Below are 22862 nucleotides of genomic sequence, written 5' to 3' on the forward strand. Positions count from 1 at the left end.
TAAGGTATTGGAAGAGGGAAGGAAAACAATTGAGAAATATCCTTCACTGTGTCTCACAGCACTTGAACAAAGCAGTGGCTCTTGAAGCTGTCTCTGCTGCTTGCCTGGGAATTCACTGTTAGAGATGCAGATTCCTCCTCTTCTGGGCAGGGCTGATAAACAACCTCGCTGCAGATTCCTTTTCTCTCATTAGGTCTCGTTCTTTCTGCTACATTATTTATGACTTATCTGAAAGAATAATAATTGCAGGATTGTTCAGTGAATTGTGTTGTGAGTGATGCGTATTTACTGTTCCTTTGTCCTTCCCTCTTGCTTCACTGGAAGAGCAAGTTGTCGATTGCATTTACATGGGTGGCTCGTGGTGCAGCAGCACAGTGTGTCGAGGCCTGTTGGCTGAGCACGTCCTGAAGTCACTGCAGGGCAGCAGCCCTCAGCCTTGCCAAACCCATCTGAGCATTGGTGCCTGGTGGGGCAACCCAAGGACTTCTGTGGAGCTTTTCTCCAGAGGTGATGGAGCCTCCGGAGGGAGAAAGGGGTGAAGGTTGGGTTGGGGTCGCTGAGCCCTGCCTTCCCTGGGCTGCCCTGTTGCTGGACACCTGAGCAGGTTGAGGCTGCGAGGTGCTGGGGGCCGGGCCTTCCTGCCGCCTCCCACAGTGCTTCTGTGCGAGGGTTTGCGTGCAGCCCCAGCACAGGCCTTCCTCTGTCCCTGCAGACGTGATCAGCTCGATGCATTGGGTGCGTTAAGCCCTTACCAGGAACCGAAACCTGCTGCTGTGGTATTTAAAAAAAATAATTCCTTTTTATCTCGCATCTTCCTCATTGAAAGGCCGAGCCTGGGCTGGGAACACGGTGATTTCCCTGTAATTAACTGCCTTCAGGCAATGGGACCTCAGCCCCTGGCCAGGCCCTGCCGCCCATTTCCTGCCCCAAAAAGGCCCTGTGGGTCAATGTTGATCCCCAACCCCAGCACAGTGCTCCTCTCCGTTAGAGTTTTCATTTATTTTTCCATTTCAGGGACTTCACAAAGATGGTCTGAGGCTTTTGTAACAAGACAGAAAGAAACGTGGCTAATAGGAAATAGGAACATATGAATGGAAAAAGCTTGATTTCACAAACTTTGAGATAATTGGAGACTGCATGAGTAAAGTGTTAGGCCCAGAATGTGGTGTTTTTGCAACTAAATTCATTTTTCCTGGAAAAGAGGCAAAATTGGATGACTTTTTCTTCATGCAGCATCATTAATACTTGGATGTTACACAAATCTGGAAGCATCGTGCTCTAATAATGGCTTTTCAATTGCTGTAGCAGTGCAACAAACTGCCTGTAACTGAGGAGTGAGCCTCTGACTCTGCTTTCCCATCCCAGCAGCTGTGTTGTTCCAGCACTGGCTTTGTGCATTCAATCCCTGCAGCCCATCAGTGCTGCACACCCTGTCACACCCTCCCCACCACCTCGCAGCCCCATCCCTGTGCTGGCAGCAGGCTCCCTCCCTTCCACTGTTGTGTAACTGCAGATCTCTGCACTCAGAGGTAATGAAGTCACAGGGTCACCTGTACAGAGTGCAATTGGTTTTCATAAATACCATTCATTATGCAAATTCTGTATTTACAGTCAGCATTAAGGTAAAGTGAATGTGAGGAGCAGAGTAATAGGAACTGTGCTTTTGACATCAGGCAAAAATATGGGACAGAAATGGATTGGTAAATGAGTACAAAGCTGTTTAGAGAACGGTTGCATGGCCCTTCTTGGCTGAGAAGTGCCACAGCCTTGAGCAGAGTGGCATTGGGTGGGTGTGGGGGCTCTGTCACTCATGTTGCACATGTCAGTGCCCTCCTCTCAGTGGAGCAGATGTATGAACCATTCCACTAATGTCATTGCAGGGATCCTGTAGCTTCATGGTTTAGAATCTTAACTGTGGACTCCACTCCTTAAAGCAAACAAATGTATTGCTCTGGCTGTGGTTTTTTTGTTTTTGTTTTGTTTGGTTTTTTTTTTTTTTGGTTCTTTATCTGCTGTCTATGGAGGAAACAAACATAACTATTTACTCAGTGCAAATGGATCAGCTGGAGCCTTGCAAAAGTGAGGCAAGCGCTCCATTTCCCTCATGGCTGCCATTAAGTGTGGCTGTGGGTCCCAGGGTAGCCATACCTCTACACGCCATTGGCATTAGGGCAGGATGTGACGTGGATGCGGTGCAGGTGCTTGGTGGTCAGTGCAGGGCTGCATGCTGCCCCACAGAGCCGTGTCAGTGGGGCTCTGTGCTGGCAGCCATCCAGAGAGCTGTCAGTGGGGGAGAGATGTCAGAGCCACCCCCTCCCCCCCCCCCCCCCCCCCCAAGAAGTGCCTCTGCTCCAGGCCCTCACTGTGGGACACTTGCAGCCATGGCCAGAGAGGGGTGGGGGACCCGATGTTCCAGCTGTGCCCCAGGGGGCTGCAAGGCCTTTGTTCCCCTCCCTTGGAAACTATGTGGAGCTGCCCCATAGATCCCACTCTGGCTGCAGTGGTGCTGCACCATCGCCTTCAAGCCTCTGTGGCCTTGAAGAACCATGGCTGAGGATTAAAGCTACCTAGAAATCTACTTCCCGTGTTCATATATATATATTTTGCCTGCAATTATAACTGCAGGCCTGACATATAAATTATTTTTTATCATCAGAGCAGAAAACATCTCTGTTCATTCTGATGTAGTATAAGTGCAGGCAAGGTGGGTGCAACTTACAAAACGTGATTTTGTCCATGAGGTTTAAAACTACAGTGCCACCTCCGGGCTTTATTTAGCAGCTCTGAACTCAGGGTGTGATGGAGGTGAGCATTTATCTTTTCCTCCATCAGTGAGTGTGTAGCCTGAGTGCACTTCCTTATCAACCCCACCTAATTTTGTTTTAGGAATCCAAAAATACCAAACCAAAAGTGCTGTTTGAGATAATGGTTTTAATGTTTTAAAACTGGAGCAGGATTATTTTCTGTGCAGTTACTGACATTATTTCTTGCTGACTTCTAACAAAGCTGGGACTAATCATCACCTTTGTGGGAGCTGAGAGCATACAGCATTTTCTGTCTTTGTGACATTGAAACTGACTAGAGTTTAATAAAACTATTAAACAGAAGTCATAAAATTTTTGCTTTTCAATTTCATTACTGACCTGGCTTTAATCCCCTGAAGAGGGTTCTGGGTTTAGCATCTGCTAGGCTTTGCCTCAGCCTCCACCACTGGTGCAGCTTCTGCCACAGCATCCGTGGGAGCAGTATTTCTGTATGGAACCACCGTGTTGTTGGTTAGACAGGAGGGCCTGGAGTGACTGATGACTCAGAAATGTACATGCTCATCATGCACAGCTACCTGTGTAGAGCACGCTTGCTTTTCCCTGGGGCTCTGTGTGTAAGATCCTGTTACAGTGAAGCAGTAAGAGAACAGAGTGTGCTATCTACGAAGCCTCTAAATATAGTTCAGCGATAATGCTGCTGCTTTCTGCAGATTAAAAAATGGACTGTTCAATCTGTAGCACCAATACAATCAAGCACAATCACGAGCAGCATCATTCATGCTGACTTGATTAGTGAAAAACAAAGCAGAGTGCTAATGAGGGCTCTGGCAGCATTTGTCTCTGTGCTTGGATGGGATCTTGGGAGGACCAAACCCTCTTTCTTCTCTTTGTTCAAAGAACAGTGTGAATGTGTACGTTTGGTGGCCCTGCTAGGCAGGGGGGTTGGAACTACATGATCCTTGAGGTCCCTTCCAACCCGCGTGATTCTGTGAACAGTGAAAAGATGTTATGAGCGTCCCAGAAGATTTCTACTGATCAAAACACGGAGCGGTTTAGTGGAATCCTGTTCTGCTTTATGGTTCTGAGCAGGGTGGATTTGGGGCAGTTTGGAAGTAGGTAAATGAGAGCAGCAGCTGATGGTGGAGTGCGTGGAACGGCTTCATGTGTGATCACAGAGCATCCTGCAAACAGGGGTGCCAGAGCACATGGCACTGATATTATCAGTAGACAAATCCTCCTGTGAGGAAAAAAGTTAAAATCATAGAATTGTAGAATCATGGAACCACCAAGGCTGGAAAAGACCTCTCCCCAGCCTGCACAACACTGCACAGCCCTGCTGCAGGCACTGCTCCCTGGGTCACTCCTGCACAGTGCCATCCCCACTCACTGCTCTGCTCGCTCAGTGCCAGGATCGCACCGTGCATCACTGCTGTTGCAGCAGAGTGAGGCTTCAGGACTGATTTGTGGTGAGGAAGCACGGTGCCTTGCTGTGCTGATGGCTCCTTGCACATGTAAGTGGCACTTCCCTGTGCATTTGCTGCCTCAAGACTTGGCCGTTGTCCTTCCCGTGGCTCCCTGAGAGGGGAAATGTGTTTGCCCACCAGGCTACAAGAGGCGAGCTCCTTCGTCAGCTGTTGGCTGCTGAGGGCACAGCACAGCCTAACATTTGACATGTGCCTTCCCTTCCACAGTGCAGGAGCAGCAATGTGAGTGTTGTATCAGCCCAGCTGTGTGCCTGACACAGACAGTGAGACATGGGGGGGTTCCGTGGCTGAGGGTGCAAGCTATGTAACCTTTGTGTGTTTTCCAGGAAAACCAGCTGGCCTGTGCAAGAGCAGCACATGATGCTCTGAGCTGGAGCTGGGCTCTGAGCAGCACAACTTGGGCATGCCCTGTAGCCAGCTGCCATGCACCGTGTTTGTCCTGGCAGAGCTCGTTCTCAGCTGTCACCAGGGCCTGGTCCTGTGCTGAGGAGGCTCTGTTTACCCACCCACAAACCTCACCTCCAGCACACTGAGCTGCCAACAGCCCTCAGACTCCGCTGGGACAAGCGTGACTCTTTTCCCTTTTCTGAAGTATCCATCCAATTCTATCTGCCCAAAGTCTTGATACCAGTGCAGATCAGGGGGAGGCTCTTCTCTGTTAGTGGGGTTTTTGCCTAGATACATAGGTCAGGATCAATACTTTTCGCCCCGCTGTTAGTTGTATTTTTCAGTCTTCACAGAATTTACTATTTCCCCTGACTTTTTTGGAATATTCAGTTTGTGCTCTTTCCCTTTGTGTGATTTTGCTCCTCTGGTGTTGTCTTTGCTCCATTATCTGTCTGATGCAGACACAAGGCACTGGGCAGTGCTTTGCACATGGTGCAGAACTTCCTTCAGCCATTGAACCCTTCGCTCAGATACCCGTCTGGCTGTCAGGTACCTCCATCACACCACTCACATGTGCAGTAATAACAGTCTGGATCCTTTCAAGAATAAAAACTGACTCCCACTGGAAATCAATCATCAGACAGACAACAAGAGACAGGCAGGATAGCAGAGAACTGCCGCTAACATTTTTTTTTCTATAAAAGCTCTTGAAAGCTGGCAAAATATAAATGACTTGTCAAAGACAGCTTGAGGAGAGACACTGAGAATATAATTATGGCCACACAAATTGCAGATTTCTGCCATGTGTACAGAGAAGGTGTGTGTGAAGCACATGCTGGGGGTTAGAGCTCTGCTTTGCTCCCTGTCCCCATGGTACTACTATCTTTCCATTTATATATGAATGATTGAAATCTTTCATTATTAATATTTAATTAACATTTATTTTTCTCCCCATCTTAGGCTGTGTTCATAAGGTGTTTAACTACCTACTTCCTTTCCTGTCACTTCCATGAACAGAGAAAAACACCTTTAACTCTGCAGCATGCGTGGATGTCCTCAGAGCAACCACTGCTGAAAACCACGGCACTGACTTTTCCTCCAAGTACTCCTACACTGGTGATTTCTGCCACTGCAAAGTTCTCTCTTGGGAACCTTATACACTTTGTCCTGTCATGCTGCAGTGTCTCCCGTCTCTTATAGCCACCTCTTGCCTGAAGGACTCAGATCTCTTCCCTTGGCTCCAAATGAGAAACACCTGAAACAGCCCCTTGCTCTGGGGCAGGCCAGGTGAGAGCCAGTGGATGCCCCCCTGCTGGGGCTGAATTGCTCAGGACATCATTCTCCCAGCACAGACCTCCGAACAGTGATAACGTGCAGAAGGCTGAAGGACTTTGTCAACACAAACTTGGATTACTATATTTATTCTGAAGGGGAAATTAACAACCACCACCAACAAAGCCCTATGACTGGGAGGATATCAGTGAACTTTCACCATGCTGCCATTCCCTGTGCAGGGGTGGCTGCGCAGCAGTCCTACATCCATCACCATAATCATGCAACACTTGACCTCCTGCTTAGAAAAGCCACCTAATACCTGCAGGCAGCTCCTGCAGGAGGTGCAGATGAAAGCAAAGAAGAGGTAAGACGGAGAGGAGTAAGCACCTGCTGCAAAGGCATCCTGTTTTCTCTGCCCACCACCTTCCTAATGCCCCTCTTACCGACCCCAGGGCACGTCAGCCAAGCAGACACTGCTGTGGGCACATCTGGCAGCTCTGTTGTCCAGCGGAGCAGTGAGACTTTGCTGACACGTCCTGTTTGCAAGGCAGGAGCACAAGTTCACCCACACTTCCCCCTTTTGATCTCTTTCACATCTGTTTTGTTGTGAGCTGTGGTGCCACAAGCAGAAGCTAGACTTGCATTCTTCTTATGTACCAAAACCTGCCTGTGCACAATCACACAATACAGCAACCGAGTGTAACTGAGAAAGCTGACACCAGAGAAAACAAGTGCAGTCAGGGAGCTTTCCTCTGACCTATCTGGCTGCAAATGTTGCAGCTAATAGGAAGCTTCAGACAGTGACATGGGCCCATGTTTGTGGTGTTTTTCAGTTTCTCAGTGGTTTTCTTTCTTTTGTTTCGTGCTTGGTTGTTTTTTCTTTTTAATTACTATCTATGGGAGACTCCATGCACTTCAGTTCTCCCTCCCATACTGGCTTCTGCCTGGAGCAGTGCAGGTGTGCCCTGCTCACACACCAGGTGCAGCTGCTCCATCCAGCAGTGGGCTCTGCTACCCCACGTTGTTTGCAGCGAAGGATGCTCCCTAGGCTGCCCATGGCTTTTGTTCATTTCAAACATTTTAATGACTATAGAAAATAATGAGTAAATATTAGGTGTCTACCACCCCCACTAAAGCAATTTTCTTGCGTACAAATTAAATTTTGTCAGGTGACATGGCATGCTTGCTTGTGGACTCAGAGCCAAAGGCAGAAGACTACTGCCTAATTTGGAAAAATAACAGGAAATGAATTAAATAATAGGGATGAGGAAGATATTTCGTTAACTGATCACATATGCCAAGCAATTCAGCTTCAAAATTTGTCACTGTCACTTTTCCAACAGGGATTTTTAAAAAACAGTGCTTTATGGAATGTGTGAGGCTCTTCCAGAGTAAGCAGTGACTGACCACTGAGAATACATTCATTAAAGCAGTTTCACACTCAAAAGAACAAATGTTGGTAGAGATTAATCGACTTCCTGTTAGCATATATTCAGTCGGAATGATGTAGTGGAGATGCTTTGGTTACAGACACTTCATTTAAAGCAGTCTAAAGAAGTGCAGCCTTCAGTATGCTATTCATTTATCTTTTCCAACAGTAACCAGCGTTAGAACAAAGTTAAGTATTATAACTGTCCAAGCTTTGGCTCCAGCTTTTCCTCAGCTTGCCCCGCAATCTTCAGCTGAGAGCTGATCTTATATTAAGCCACTCTTGGTGGAAAGTTCTGATGGTTCATTCACATTTCTCTGTCCCTTCAGCTCTGCCAGTTACAATTTCTACATCCGCCATCTCAGCACTGATTCTCATCACTGGATGATTTCTGATGGCAGAAGAGTGAGAGAAAGCCTTAAGGAAGCTTTCCTCAGAGCACAAGACCTCTCCATCCCCAGGAGTAGCAAGTCAGGAAAGGAAGGCAGGAGAACAGCATAGCTGTACTGGGACCTGCTGGGCAAAGCAGAGAGCAAGAAGAAAATGCATGGGCAGTGAAAACTGGGGCAGGTCCTGTGGGAAGAGTATAAGGAAGCAGTGCTTCTCTATTCTCCTTACAGCTGGATCCCAAATGCGCTGCTTGCAGCTTGCATTCACTTCTGTCTGCTCTGGTCTTGTGTCTCTCTGTGCCTGCACTTTGCACTCTTGGTAGGGATGGCCTTTGGTCTGTTCTATTCTGTTTTCATTTGAACAGAGGAGTGAAACTGTTTAATCTCAGAGCTGCAGCCTTCAGAGAGCAGGCAGGAGGGCGAGAATTTGAGCAGCATGTCTTCCCATCCCACACAGCTCCAGTGCCCTTCTGTATAGCTGTGCTAGGGTCCTCTCTCCTTTGGTTTCTGATCCCAAGAACTTTACATGGCACGTCTGAGACAAATCTGCTATCTCAAAGATTATTAGCGACCCTTCAGTCACAGCTCAATTCTTAACTCTGGATTGCATCATCTGAAGGGGAAATTTCTGCTCACTCCATAAGCAGATAGTCCATTGTAAGCCCTGGTGTCTAAAGACCAATTTGGAGGAGAGGCAACATAGCCTGCATCTCTGGTACACACTAATTTTGTTTTGGTTTTTAGTGTGCAGGATTGTAAATATTTTAATTGCTTTAAATTTCTCCTTTAATGAACAAACAGCTCTATAATTACAGGAGCATATTCACATCTCTGCTGTAATGGTTGTTTAAGTATTTTAATTCTGCACTATGTTTGCAGGGTTGGACTCCTCTCTGAGAAAGTAGTTTTGGCTGCGAAACAGTTCACAAGCCCTTAGCTTAGGAGTGCATTTTCCTCTAATTTACCTAGGAACATTGTGAAAGTTTGGGTGCTTGCCCAAAGCCAAGCTATGTCTTTCTGCCATTTGATTTTAGGTTGGACATTAGGAGAAACTTTTTCTTTCAAAGAGTGGTCAGGCACTGCAAAGGCTGCCCAGGGCGGTGGTGGAGTCTCCGTCACCGGTGGTGTTGAAGAGGTGCCTGGATGAGGAGCTACGAGAGATGGTTCAGTGCTTGTGGTACTGATAGGAATGGGAGGGGGGTTGGACTGGATGATCTTGCAGGTCGTTTCCAACATTGTGATTCTGTGATTCTGTGATTACCTTGTCTGCACCTCCCCAAAGCCCAGCCGTCTCTTCAGGTGGCCAAAGGCAAATTTCCACCTTCACAGAAGGCCTGGGGCTGTAAGTTCTCTGCTATTCCCTGGTAAATGACGTTATTTGGTTTTATAATCACCAAAGTTAAAAGCACATTGATGCTGGGCATCCCAGTGCTGGAGTCTGGCACAAGACGGGCTGTATGATTCTCCATTGACATGCACACCCACCACCACCTCCCCCCAGCGCAGCTTCCTGGTGTCTCACCAAGTCCCAGGCTGTCCTTGTCCAGTAATGCCTTTGTCTTCCTTTGCTCCTGCTGCCTTCCAGCAGTGACCATCACACATCGCTTGCCTACGAGGGTCTGCTGTGTCTTCAGTACTGCAGTGTGTTACAGATGGCACTTCATTAAGAACATTCTCTGGATGTGCATCCTTTCACACCAAAAGCAGTTTTAGTTTTCTCTTGTGGTTTCTTTAAATGCTGCATATGGTATCTTTAGATACAGTATTAACCTAATGAACGAGTGTGAGAAAAGAAACATCTATCCAGTGACTCCTACTGCCATAACATACACCTTTCAGCAGTTTCACATAAGGGGCTGGAAGGGATCAGTGGCTTGAGAGCAACCCACATCAACAGGAAACACGCTATTGCTCCATAGGTGTAGATATAGAGCAATGAAACAAAAACAGGAGTTAAAGCACTGAAGATTTTTTTTTTCTCTATGGCTTGATAGCTTAAAAAATGAATGAATAAATCACCACATTTTGGAATGAAATGATGCAAGTATTATGCCATCTGGCTCAGCAAGGAAGTTACTCACAGCACCTGTTTTAAAGTGAAAATTGCAGTGACTGTCCACAAGCAGTGGCAATAGACAGTTTCAGAAACAATTTGTATCTTTGGTTATAAAAAAAATGTTAGCCCTTCATCCCACTGAAAACATCAGATGTGCACGTGTTGAATTTCTTGCTCTGTGAATCTGATGTGACCTACTAGACCGTCACAGACTGAAGCTTGTACAGAAGGAATCCCTTGCTGCCAGGTCCAGTTATTGGCAAGTCCACCAAGAAGCCTTGCTGGGCATTCTCTTGTACTTCTTCCAAAGTGCAGGAGTTCCCAATTTCCTCAGGTCCTGCCCAAAGCACCTGGCACAGTTTAGCAGTGATGGTGTTTGCCCCGTGCCGAGGGATCTTGTATGCATGAGGAGCAGATGGATGCTGAAACTGGTAGGGACAGGGGAAATGGCCCCGGTCTCCTGTTATCATACTGGAGTAACCATTTATACTGCCAAATGCTGCTGAGATTTAGCAAGTGCTTAAGTAAGCAAATGACAGGAGGCACTTGCTAGTTCTTCTAAAGCAGAACCATTTTCCCTCTGACTCAGGAAACTGACATATGAGCCTGACTTTTCCCTGCTAGTTTCATCAGATTCATTTTGGAACAACACATCTAGCTGAAATCAGAAATAGAAAACACTAGCCATATTTCAAACAGTGAATCCTATGTCAGTTTGGTTTTGTTTTTTGAAAAACAAAACATAATTTACTCATTTGGCTTTTAGATTCACGGCCGATATAACGGAAGATGGATAGGAGATGAAGTGTGAATTCATCCAAGGGGAGTTTTTCCAATATTTTCATATGAGCAGTTTCAGTGGCTAATGGAGTTACAAATAATATACCTAGGACTAGGTTAGCCTAGTTGTGAGCATTATAAAAGGCCAAGGTGTGAAAGTAGAATGGAGACCATAGGGCAAATGTGAAGCAACCTGCTTGGGTGGACAATTGTAAGATGAAAGTTCAAGGCAGTAGCTGGATCCAAACACATTCAGGCGCACTCTGCAATGACAGAGCGCAGAGGTGGGTACGGAAACAGTGACATGTAAATAGCTGATGGCATAAACAGTGCCAAGCTTGATTATTAGTTGACAAATACATGGGAGAGATGGGCTGGCAGGGCATCAACTGCCCATTCATTCCTCATGCTGATGGGCTGATTGCTCACTGGGCTTTTGTAGGGAGTCCATCCCTCTCCATCATGCTCTCTTTTTGGGGAATCAACAGAACAGGTGGGACAAAGTCTGCAAGTGTTTGGTCACTGGTATAAAACAGATGAAAGGCAGTCTGTGTAGCTTGGCAAGTAATCTTCCAGCTGGAGGCAGTATGAATTAGGATAGGAAAGGCAAATAGGATCAGTGATATATTTAGAATAAGAAGGATTAATGCATGTAATTTTGATGTAAAATAACAAACCAGACAGGTGTGAGGAGGAGTTGATGACCATTAAAAATCCCTTCCAACTCTAAGGATTTTATGATTCTATGATTCTAAAACCCTGCATTTATTGAACCTCATGAGAATTAATTTCCCATTATAACTATCTAGCTTGACATTAATTGGAAATTTGGGGTTAAGTATTAGTTGGCATGATTTGAAACAGCATTCTTTGCTTTCTTGTGACTAATCTGTCATTTTTGTGCTTTTATTGCTTTTTGTGAAAGAGGAATATTGATCCCTGACACCACGCTGAATGCTGCCCTGTCTCAGGGTGATTCCTGCCATCCCCTCAATGACGTGCTTAACTTGTGCATGGGTTCACTGAGCTACTGACCCAACAACCTGCAGGAAAACGCACGCTGTTGTTAAATTTAGATACATTTCCAGGATGGAGGGCCAAGCAGCTGGGAGCTTTGTGATTCAGAACCTGCTGCACTGAGGGCGACAACAAAATGAGCCTTTAATGAGAGGTGGTGAGGTCCTGTGCCCCTATTCTGGCTTCTGGTGGCTCCACGTGGAGATGAAGGCAGTGAGATGCCTCTGATAGGCACAGCAGGGCTCCCAATGGCATGGTGGCCTTCCTTGTTGTGAGGGAAAGGTTTGGGATCAAAGTGTTTGCCTGCCTGAATTCTTCTGATCTCATCTGTTGCCCGTAGCCTTGCCAAATAAAGCAGCACCGTGATTAGCCTGTGCAGGCAGATCCACCCTGCTGTCAGGAGTTTCTTGTGAGATCAGAGACAAAGATTTCAGGAGGTCTTCTGACAGCGAGGTGAGAACCCTAAACAGAGCCTCCAACACTGGGGAGACAAGAATTCTAACTCACCTGAGAGCTGAGTCCCATAATTTGTCAGATTGGACATATTGTAATTCTAGACCCATTTTCAAGATCAATTATGCCAAATTCGCAAATCACTGTAAAATTATTTTCACCTGCAGAAAAAATATTGTGTTATTTCCTCTTCTTCTCCAATCTGGTGAACGCAAATTTTCACATCCTCCCTCTGAACAGACATTGCCAGGAAACACCTCTGAATGTGATGTGTGTAATTCTGCCATAATTCAGTCCTGTGCCCCGAATGCCACAAGTGTCTCTGTTATGTTGTCCTTCATTAGGCTGTGAACTCAGATCAGGAATAATGTCAACTCATCACTTGCAAAATACCAGAGAAACCAGTGACTGCACCACGAATGATGACTGCGGAGCTCACTTGACTGCAGACAGTGTAGGCCAAGGGCAGTTCTAAGAAACAGCTGCCTGGTGCAATACTCATCTTTCTTTGTGAAGCTGAGTTCAAAATGCTGTATAAGAACCAATGGCTTGGGAGAAAATAAATATTCCTATTCTTCATTTGCTTCAGATTTAGGAGAGAGCGACCCAAGACTTCAATTAGGGTTACATCTATTCCAGAGCCAAGAACAAGCAAAGGAACGAAGCAAGCAGGCCTGGGAACAGTTTTCTCGGGATAATGCAAAGATAATGCAGAAAATCTTACAGGAATAATGTGTCCTAAGACACTTTCTATTATTATGAGTGTAGATTAAGTATAATAATGGGATATTTTTAAATGATGGAGTCTGATGGAGACCTTTATATTGCATATATTTACCCCCATATTCCTTGCTCTCAAATTTCCGGTTATAAGTTTAGTTTCCTTACATACTGCTAGCGTTATTCTGCTTGATAATTTCTCTGACTTGAATAACTTCTGCAGTTACAGAATCAGACTTATTTGGAATAAATCAGTCCTATTTCTATGATTTCACTTTGTGTCTCTATGAAAGAAATGTGTACCAGTCTTCAATTTGTATTAGTTAGTCTACAAAGGACTTTCAGGACCCATTCCCAGATACAAATATTTGAGATTATCAGTTCTGGATATCCTGTCTCAAAAATACCCTGCAATATTAACTTGAACTTCTGTGCTTCTATGAGAAGCTTTGTGTATACCTGAATTAACTGAATACTCATAGAATCACAGAGTCACAGAACGGCCCGGGTTGGAAGGGACCTCAAGGATCACGAAGCTCCAACCCCCCTGTGCCATGCAGGGCCACCAACCTCCACATTTCACAGCAGCCCAGGCTGCCCAGGGCCCCATCCAACCTGGCCTTCAACACCTCCAGGGATGGACGGGGCATCACAGCCTCTCTGGGCAGCTGTTCCAGCACCTCACCACTCTCACAGCACACAACTTCCCCTGACATCCAATCCAAACCTTCCCTCCTTGAACTTAAAGCCATTCCCCCTTGACCTATCACTGTCTACCCTTGTAAAAAGCTGATTCCTTTCCTTTTATAATCGCCTTTTAAATACTGGAAGGCTGCAATGAGGTCTCTGAGTTACTCAGAATACAAGGACTCGTACAATGTCTCCATTATACCAAGCTAGGAGAGTTTTTACTATTCATACCCACCCTGCTAGCAAGTAAGCCTGAGGTTACGCCTGTCCCACCACCTACCACAGGGTGCCAGCTCACCATCCTCCATTCTTCCTTTGAGAGAGATTAGAAAGCTGACAGGTGCAGAATTCATCCTACGAATTACACAGATGTTACCTAAGGTGATCCTCGCACAGTGCTTTCCCAGACCTTTCCATGTACGTTACCAGTGCTTCCAATTAAGTGATTTACATTGCAATGGTTTTATTGGTCAATTTTTGCAAATTTCATCTTTTTTCTTGATCAAAGATCTTCCATTTTTCTCCACAGGAGAACAGACACACTGGAGACTGCTTCAGTGTCTTAAAGATATATTGGATCGAGCTACCATAGTATTTTCTGGGTAAATTAAGCATGAGAAAAAGTGATCTTGCTTTTCGTATTTAACATCAGACAAATGCTCATGAGCTCTGGTGCTGTTTCCAAGCACAGGAGAAATAGTTTTATTGATCCTAGTGCACCTGATGAATTAGGAGCATGCTGAGAAAAATGCTCCATTCCGTGAGTTTGGAATTTAGTTTCAAAATGAAGGGAACGTTTGCTGTGTTTGCTGTGGCATTCAGGCGCCGGGTTCCTCTCATCTTTCTGAAGATCCTGCTCTGTACAACTAGAGGATACAAAGGCTGTGAAGCATCTGTCGCTTTGTTTTGTCTTTGCATATACTGAAGGCCTTACTCCATCACCCACTTTCACAGAAGAATAATTCAGAATGAGTTCAGAGTAAAGGAGGCCTGAACTCCTTCTTCCCTCTATCTGAGAAGAAGCCATCGTTTCTGGAAGATTTGCAGAGGACGCAGAGCGATGCACAGTGGTTCCACGGAGTCTGCAGTGCCAGCTCTGGCTGATACAATCCACACAAAAATCAAAGCCAACCTTCCACAGACAGCATCCTTGGACAGAGACGAGCACTAGGTGCAGATTGGGGAGCAGACCTTCCCGCTGGGTGATTACATTGCCCTGGCTGTGATAAAAGAAGGCATCACCGGGAGGGATCCCCTCTGCCGGTCCTGGGGGCTGCAGTGATCCTCAGGAGAGCATCCTGCCTCGCTGGTGGGGGTTGGGAGTGCAGGAGAGCAGTGCAGCGTAGATGAGCAAATCTGTCTCATTTACCACTTCATGTTTTGAGAAGGAATGGAAACAACTGAAAATCTGTCTCCGCGACATTCTCACATAAATTATTTATATCAGGATTGTTTTCAGCCCTTAGAGACTGCAGAGCATGAAAGTTTTATCTGAACCCATGGAGATGGGCTGGCAGTGCTGACGGGGCGCTGCCTGGGCTCGGCTCCATGCTCCCCCAGCAGAGAGAGCAACTCGTGTTGGACTATGAGCACATCTGTATGTTCTTGATCATCCTTTAAAGAAAATTACAAGAAATCATACTCCTGAGTGCTCCACTAGAAATAGTCAGCAAATGAGAGGATTCAGTGTTCAAGGTCTATTATCTCTGAAACAAGTTAGCATAGCACTGGCAGCCAGTAGCCAGTGCTGAATTTACACAGAGAATGAGAAAAGGAAAATCTGAAATTTCTCACAGCGCTGAAAAGAAAGCTATTTTTGATATCCTAAGGCAAATACTGGGTCATGGCCTGAAGTGCAGCAATTCGGAAATAAAACAGGTCTTTAAAAGGAACAACAGCTCTCTTTTCTCTGGAGGAAATGTTCAGTGAATCCTTTCCATTTCTGAAGGCCCAGGGTCAGACTGGCTCCTGCCCTCACGGTGTGCTTTCGGCATGAGCCTGAGACCACTGACATGATCTCATAGGCATGGCTGCTTTAAAGACTGCCTTATGCAGTACATTCTGCCTAGAAAAGCAAACTTTTAGTATTCCTTCATACATGATTTTGCACAGAAGGCTTCCCAGGGAGTTGAACTCGGCCTGCGCTGTGAATGGTTTGAACAGTTTCTATTATTTAAAAGTTCTATTGTCAGAACTAAACCTGAACTGTTAATTTAGAGTTTCAAACAGAAGGAACCTCAGCCACAACTGAGCATAAGTTCAGCGGAAAGAATTGCTGGCCATCTCCCCCGTTCTTGTCTTTTAGAGCTACAATAACAATGGAACAACAATAAAACACTTTCCAAGCTTGGGAGCACTTCAGCATCAGTCTTACTGACAGGAGCACTTTCCTCAATTATATTTTCATCATCAGAGAAACTATGAGCCCACTGTAACTGGATAAAAGCCCTTCAAAATGAGAGCTTTCTTCAGTGCCTCACTCCCGACCAGAAGTGCTTCATGTGGCAGCCTCCAGACCTCACATTTGATAGCAATATAATGTCACTTAATGACATTTCTCATTGCATTTCTGTCTCACAGGGGAAGTGCATCACTGGGGGGGATGCACTAGGCTATGTGTGATCTGACAGGAGAAGAAGAGGAAATACATTGCCACTGTTTCGTTTAGAAAAGTGCTTCTGACAAAAAATCACAGGCTGCTTTGCTATGACTTCATAGAAAAAAAAGATTTATTTAAAAAATACAAAGTAAGAACTGCATAAGAACTTGGACAAGATAAGCATAATTTTCAGGTTAATGAGAATCAGGCACATTAATAGGCAGCTTCTGGTTACTGCATGCAGAGCTGATTTGCTCTTCTTTGTCTCACTTGAGGCAAATTGAGTAATAAATGATAAGAGAGCCAGTGGGGAGCATCTTCCCTCCAGGGCTGCAGAACCCAAACTACGTTTGGCTCAGTTGTGCACACAGTCTGGATTCACACTGCTGTGAGTGCTCACCTGTGAGTGCGCAGCTCGAGTGCTTGTCCAGCTTTATTTCTTGGTTGTTAATGAAGTGCTCCGTTTAGTTATTTACTTGCAATTGCAAAAAGTAGAGATTGGAAGTTCATTGCCAGAGCTCAGTTTTTGACCAAAAACACTGATGTTCTGAGTCAGAAATTTGAAACCATTGAAACTATTTGGAACTCCTGAACTCCTGCCCTGCCTCGTGTAGGGCAGCTCTGGGGGCTCACACAGCCAGTGGGGAATCTGCTGGTGGAGGGAGAATGGCTGCATGGTGTTGCTCGTCCCTGGGTCCTCCTGTGTGCTCCGTGTGCTGGGGGTACAGCAGCTGTGAGAGCACACTGCAGACTTCACAACACCAATTATGTCCTAAACCAACAGCCAGCACCCCCCTCGTTTGCAAAGTCGCCAAGCCCTGGCTTAGCTGAGTCAGGGTCCTGTGCACAGGACTACAGACTTCTATGGAGTAGGCATGTTCTTCTTTCTTTTTTTTCTTCCTATTATAAGTTTTGAAAAAATATCACTTAACCCAGAGCAGAACAAAACCACGTGTTATTAGCTGTGAAGTAAATGACACCATTACATTCACAAGAGTTTTGTTTTCTGCTTGCTCAGAAGCACAGCACTCAGCACAGGATATTCATCTGCAATGAGAAAGGAGCACATCCTGAGCATCAGAGTCCTGCTGGGATTTGGCAGTTTATTTCCATGAGCTGATTGTCAACAGTGGAGGAATTAATGACCGCGTTATGAGCAATGTGCATCTGTGCACAAGCTTTTATGTTTGGCATGTATAGTATCACACGTGCAATGAAATTAATTACAGAATTACGTGGAATTATAGTTTAAGTGCAACACATTAAGCAGTTTCTTGGCAACTATTCAAGGTATGTCATAACCTCAGTAAACTCATTTCTTTCAAGGATTCACAACTCTTTTCAAACATGTCCTTCAATTTAAGTGGTTTGTGGAGCTAAAGTGGTTGACCTGAGATTGATGCTCTGCTGATGGTGGCATTTTTTTAATTTTCATTATTCTTTTAAACTGTTTATTGTAAAAATTTCTCCCAGTTGCAGTGTTTATTGCATCACATTTTCTTGCTCTATTCCCTCATTACTTAACTGTCTTTCCCTTTGTATGTCCTGTCATTAAATGCACCCAGAGCAAACAAGGTATGGAACAGTGTGGCTGAAAATGGCTCCTGTGAGTGCTCAGGTAAGGAGTGCAGAAGGCAAGCTGCACCCTCACCCAGCATCCCCAGGTCTTATGAGCAAGATGAACAGTTATCTAGTTCAAACATACAGCCAAATTTAATAAAGAATTTAGGTACAAAATTATGCATGGCTGCTTAATACTGTTAGGATTTATGGCATGTCACTGGTTGTGCTACATCATCCAGCACAGCTCTGTCATGCACAGCAGGCTGCCATCTGTTTGTGTCTTACTGTGTTATGGTTGGGTTAAGGTTATGCAGGTGAGCAGACCCAGGATCCCAGCCCTCCTCAAGGGCAGCGTGGGAAAAAGATTTGGGAAGGTTTTCTTGAGGGACAGGTGCTACAGGCAGCCTCTGCCAGGGCCACCGGGAGCTGTGTGCTGAGGTCACCATAGGACCACAAGAGCTCTGGAGTTGGAAGGAACCCACAAGGATCCCACAGCAGCAAAGCCAATGTCAGAGCGGCGTCCAGCGCTCCCCGAGCTCCAGCAGGCAGGGCTGTGCTGCTGCCCTGGGAGCTGTGCCACCGCCTCTGGGCACAGCCCTGCCCTCACCCCCACCTGCCCTCCCCTGACAGCTCCATGTGTTCCCTCGGGCCCTGCGGCTGCCACAGAGAGCAGAGCTCAGGGCTGCCCTTCTGCTCCCTGCGAGGAGCTGTAGGGATGGCATGAGGGGCTGTAGGGATGGCATGAGGGCTGTAGGGATGGCATGAGGGCTGTAGGGATGGCATGAGGGCTGTAGGGATGGCATGAGGGCTGTAGGGATGGCATGAGGGCTGTAGGGATGGCGTGAGGGCTGTAGGGATGGCGTGAGGGCTGTAGGGATGGCATGAGGGGCTGTAGGGATGGCATGAGGGCTGTAGGGATGGCATGAGGACTGTAGGGATGACATGAGGGCTGTAGGGATGGCATGAGGGCTGTAGGGATGGCATGAGGGGCTGTAGGGATGGCATGAGGGCTGTAGGGATGACATGAGGGCTGTAGGGATGACATGAGGGCTGTAGGGATGACATGAGGGGCTGTAGGGATGACATGAGGGCTGTAGGGATGGCATGAGGGGCTGTAGGGATGACATGAGGGCTGTAGGGATGGCATGAGGGCTGTAGGGATGACATGAGGGGCTGTAGGGATGACATGAGGGCTGTAGGGATGGCATGAGGGGCTGTAGGGATGGCATGAGGGGCTGTAGGGTGCCATGTGGGGCTGCAGGTCACCATGAGGTAGCTGCAGTCTGAAATGAGGAGCTGCCATGAGGGAGCTGTAATAAATTAGCTTTTCTTATCAATAGAGAATCAAAGAATCCCAGCATGGCCTGGGTTGCACAGGAGCACAGTGCTCATCCAGCTCCAACCCCTGCTGTGTGCAGGTCGCCAACCAGCAGCCCAGGCTGCCCAGAGCCACATCCAGCCTGGCCTTGAATGCCTGCAGGGATGGGGCATCCACAGCCTCCTTGGGCAACCTGTGCCAGTGCCTCACCACCCTCTGGCTGAAAAACTTCCTCCTCATATCCAACCCAAACCTCCCCTGTCATGTGTGGGATTACAACCTCCCTTCCTTGCAATTGCCCGAGAACAAAGATTTTCTGCTAACTCCAAGTGAGTCTCAGCATGAGTCTCTCAGATCTGAACTTTACTTGAGGATAAAAAGGGTTGTTTAATTTCTGAGCAGCAGCTTCACTGAGGTAATTGATTTGTTCTTGAAATCGCAGTTTCAGGGAAATGCTCCTTGCAATTTCCTCAGCTGATATCTGGTTGTGTAAAATTGCAGCTGTCACACTGCTTTGTATCACAATATGGTTTTCAATGGAAACATATCACCAGCTACAAGTGATTGTTGAAGGAGAGTCTAAAAAAGGCAGAGAGAAAGAGAACTGTGGAACTGTGGAATTGTGGAACTGTGTATTAAGTGAAAAGCTATGGAAAATTTCATGGCAAAATACATTGAAGTTTCACTGAATCATTTTTATTATTTGTGGACAGCTACTGTACTAATTGAAGTGTATGGAAATAATGTTTTTTTGGTGAATAATGCAACGTACACAGAATGAAACTTTTCCAGTACAGTTCATCCTTTAAATGATGTCTGTAAGGATACGACAAGCAGGTGGAGAGATCTTTGTGGCGCGTGCTGGCCATGAGCACAAACTGCCAGTAAGCTGCCAGGGAAACTGCAAATCGTCCTTTACCTTACAAAATCCGGGTATCATGGAAACACACAAAAGGCTGAATTGGAGCTCTATAGCCAACTATCATTACATATTTTCAACATTTTACCCTTTGTGTTTTCCAAAAGCTCCTAATTTGAAGCACTTAGAAACCAAGGCATGATGGGCACTGGGTGGAGAGAAGCAAGGCTGTGTGAATGAGTGCTGGCAGCTGGGTGAGAAGTGCAGAATGGGCATTTTAACCCTCCCTCCAGCTGCCCTCTGGGCTGCCAGGCCCTTGGCAGATGGACATGGAGGGACAGAGAAGAGACAGAGGGCACGGCTGAAGGGAGGTGCATTCTGAGCATGCAGGAGATGCTGTTGGTGAGAGGGTGGCCAGGCACTGTGCCAGAGCCCAAGGAAGCCGTTCTTAAATATACGTATATATTACACCTGTGTTATATAAACATTAAATTATTTTGTATTTACACATTTAGAATATATCATAGAATCACAGAACAGTTTGGATATGAAGAGACCTTTCAAGATCATCTAATTCCAACCCTCTGGCATGGACTGCCATGTGCATAGTAAGTACGTATGCATCAGTTGTTGTACACACACATATACAGTGCTGTGTAGCTGCTTATTTCTCACAGGACACTGTGAGTATTCTTGATCTGAAAATGTATCTGTAAAATGGAAGTATGATTGAGAACCACACCTAGATCTTTTGAATCCAGTGATGCTTCCTATACAAGAACTGAAGGAAATCAGGCTTGCATGTCACCCACAATCTAACAAAATGTGTTTCTGCCATATAAGCATCTCTAATTCTAGGATTTAACCAGTTTCATTTAGAAGCCTGTAGCTGTAATATTTTAATACTTCCACGAGTGATCTCTTGGTTTGCTTCATTTCACCTCATTCTATTCCTCATTTCTAGACAGTGACTATAGCTCAGAATGTTCCTGATTTTTCTGAAGAGAGTCATCATTTACTTACAGTGATTTCTGATGAATATTTTGTTGTACAATTCTCTTTTATGGTGATTGTATGGAATGTGCATATCATCATGGTTTTTGGTTCAGATTTTGATGGACAGAACAGCAGATAAAACAGTCATCCCATTTAAATGAATATTTATTGTTGTATCTGCCATTATTAAATGCCAGGCAGACATTATTTTGCTGCTCGATTTTTAAAAAGATGCACACACACTCTGCAGATGAATGCAATTCAAATATAGGTATTTGAAATGCATAGTGATATTCACAGCAATCAGCAGAAAAAAAATCAGATCAAATCAAGCATTACTTCACTATTTTCACTTATTGAGTTTCCTGCTAAGGGTCACAGTGTCAGATTATGATGAAATTCTTTAAAAGACCAAAATGAACAGCTGCTTGTTTAATTGCTGTAGACTTTTATGCCAGGTTAGACCTAGACTGGGTTCATGCTACAGGCACGGTGCCATTCAATCCCAGACAACCATTTCATTGTGGACACTGCTCTGCATTGCAAGACCATGTCTATGCCAGAGGCACTTGTTTTCTTCCTACACATGAACTAGCTTTGGTAGTTGGGCAGTATTGACACCAGAGGCTGCTGGGCTCCTTCTTACCACAAACCACCTTCCTCTAGAGAGGCTGAAGTACAGTCTTACTCATCAGTCTATGATACAATGCACAGAGGGAGAGAATAAAAAGGGAGAAAAAGGAAAAGTGAAGAAGAGAGAAAGAAAGAATATCCTACGTGTGAGTTCTGCTCTGTGTTGCTTAATAGCACTGCATGACAGTTACTCCCAGTGTGAATGAGTAGATCATCCAGGGACAGTTTGAAATCTTACCCAACCCAGTTACCCGTTAACTCATAAACAAAGCATAACTATTAATTAATAATTCCCGGTTTTACAAGGTAAAGGACCCATCAAAATCAGGCAGCATGGAGATTTCATTTAGAAACACCTACTGTCTCTGACCAGGCTCCCATAGGCAAGGCTCAGTGTGACAGCAGTGTCCTTTGCAGCACTGTTGGAGGCCTGGGAAGCAGCAGCAGCACTTCTGTACCAAAGTGTTTCCCTTTCCCTTTGCATGCTTTAAATGAGGTGTAGGATAATTTGAACACAATGCATGCAAAATTTCTATCAGTTTTCAATGTAGATCAACAGCAAAACAACATGCTACTGGCACAAATGTAAAGCAAAATTGTATTCACTGCAGTGGGAAAGAAAGCTTTTCAAATCCATATTGTTCTTCCACGTGATATTTGTATATTGAAAGGATTTGCATATGGAATTGTAGGCACAGAAAGAGGGTCTATTAACCCTAGGAAATAGCAGCACCCAAGAAAAGATCTACCCTTGGCTTTCAGCACAGTGAGTAGGCACGCTGCTGTAGGGGCCGTCAGAGTTAGTGCAGAATCTTCCAGGTCACCCACTTACTGGCTCCACCAGCTTCTCATCTTAGCAGCTCATCTTGCTGAAGGCAGTCAAAGAAATACTTCAAGCTATTCAGTTTCTACTACAATGCCAAACTCTGTGGAGTCTTGAAAATGACTGTATAGCCTCATTCCAGCCAGGGAGATTGAGTTTGGTGTCCACTATGAGCTAAAAGATTCATTCTCCAGATTGGCTAATTCCCTGAGTGTTGAATGTCCCAAGAAAGGAAGCAAACATACTATTAATAACTGTAATGGCTAAAAAGCATATTGTTTTCAAGTGGTTTATTAATCAGCATGAGCTCTGCCCACAGCTATTGCAATCAGTCATCTTTCACCAGTAGTAGCTAGTGTCTCAATAAGGAATAACAAGGGATTCGGAGGAGCTAAAATTGTTCAGGCTCGAAGGAAGTTAACAGAAATGATTAACCAACTTGGCAAAAAGCCACTGACCAAGATGGGAATACTGCTGGAAGGGCAGACCGTAAAGCCTTGCTGCAAACAGAGCCAGAAATGAGCTTGTGAGAATGTCTGTTCGGAAGATGCTTCCCTATGATGAAATTCTCATCCAGAGTTCAAAATGGGAAGAGGTGTTCTCTTTCACAAGACATCAGTAAGTAT

General features: G+C 45.5%; 1 long non-coding RNA gene across 1 annotated transcript in view; it reads right to left on the minus strand.

The window, feature by feature from the left end:
- Positions 1-3809: 3809 nt before the first annotated feature.
- The window catches only part of LOC128087295 (uncharacterized), a 37877-nt gene continuing 18824 nt past the window's right edge, over positions 3810-22862 (minus strand). Inside the window, exon 3 of the long non-coding RNA XR_008209773.1 lies at positions 3810-4002. This is a non-coding gene — a long non-coding RNA (uncharacterized LOC128087295). The remainder of the gene's footprint in view (positions 4003-22862) is intronic.

This window comes from Tympanuchus pallidicinctus, unplaced genomic scaffold (genome assembly GCF_026119805.1).
Source record: "Tympanuchus pallidicinctus isolate F22 unplaced genomic scaffold, pur_lepc_1.0 scaffold3, whole genome shotgun sequence".
Lineage (NCBI taxonomy): Eukaryota > Metazoa > Chordata > Aves > Galliformes > Phasianidae > Tympanuchus > Tympanuchus pallidicinctus.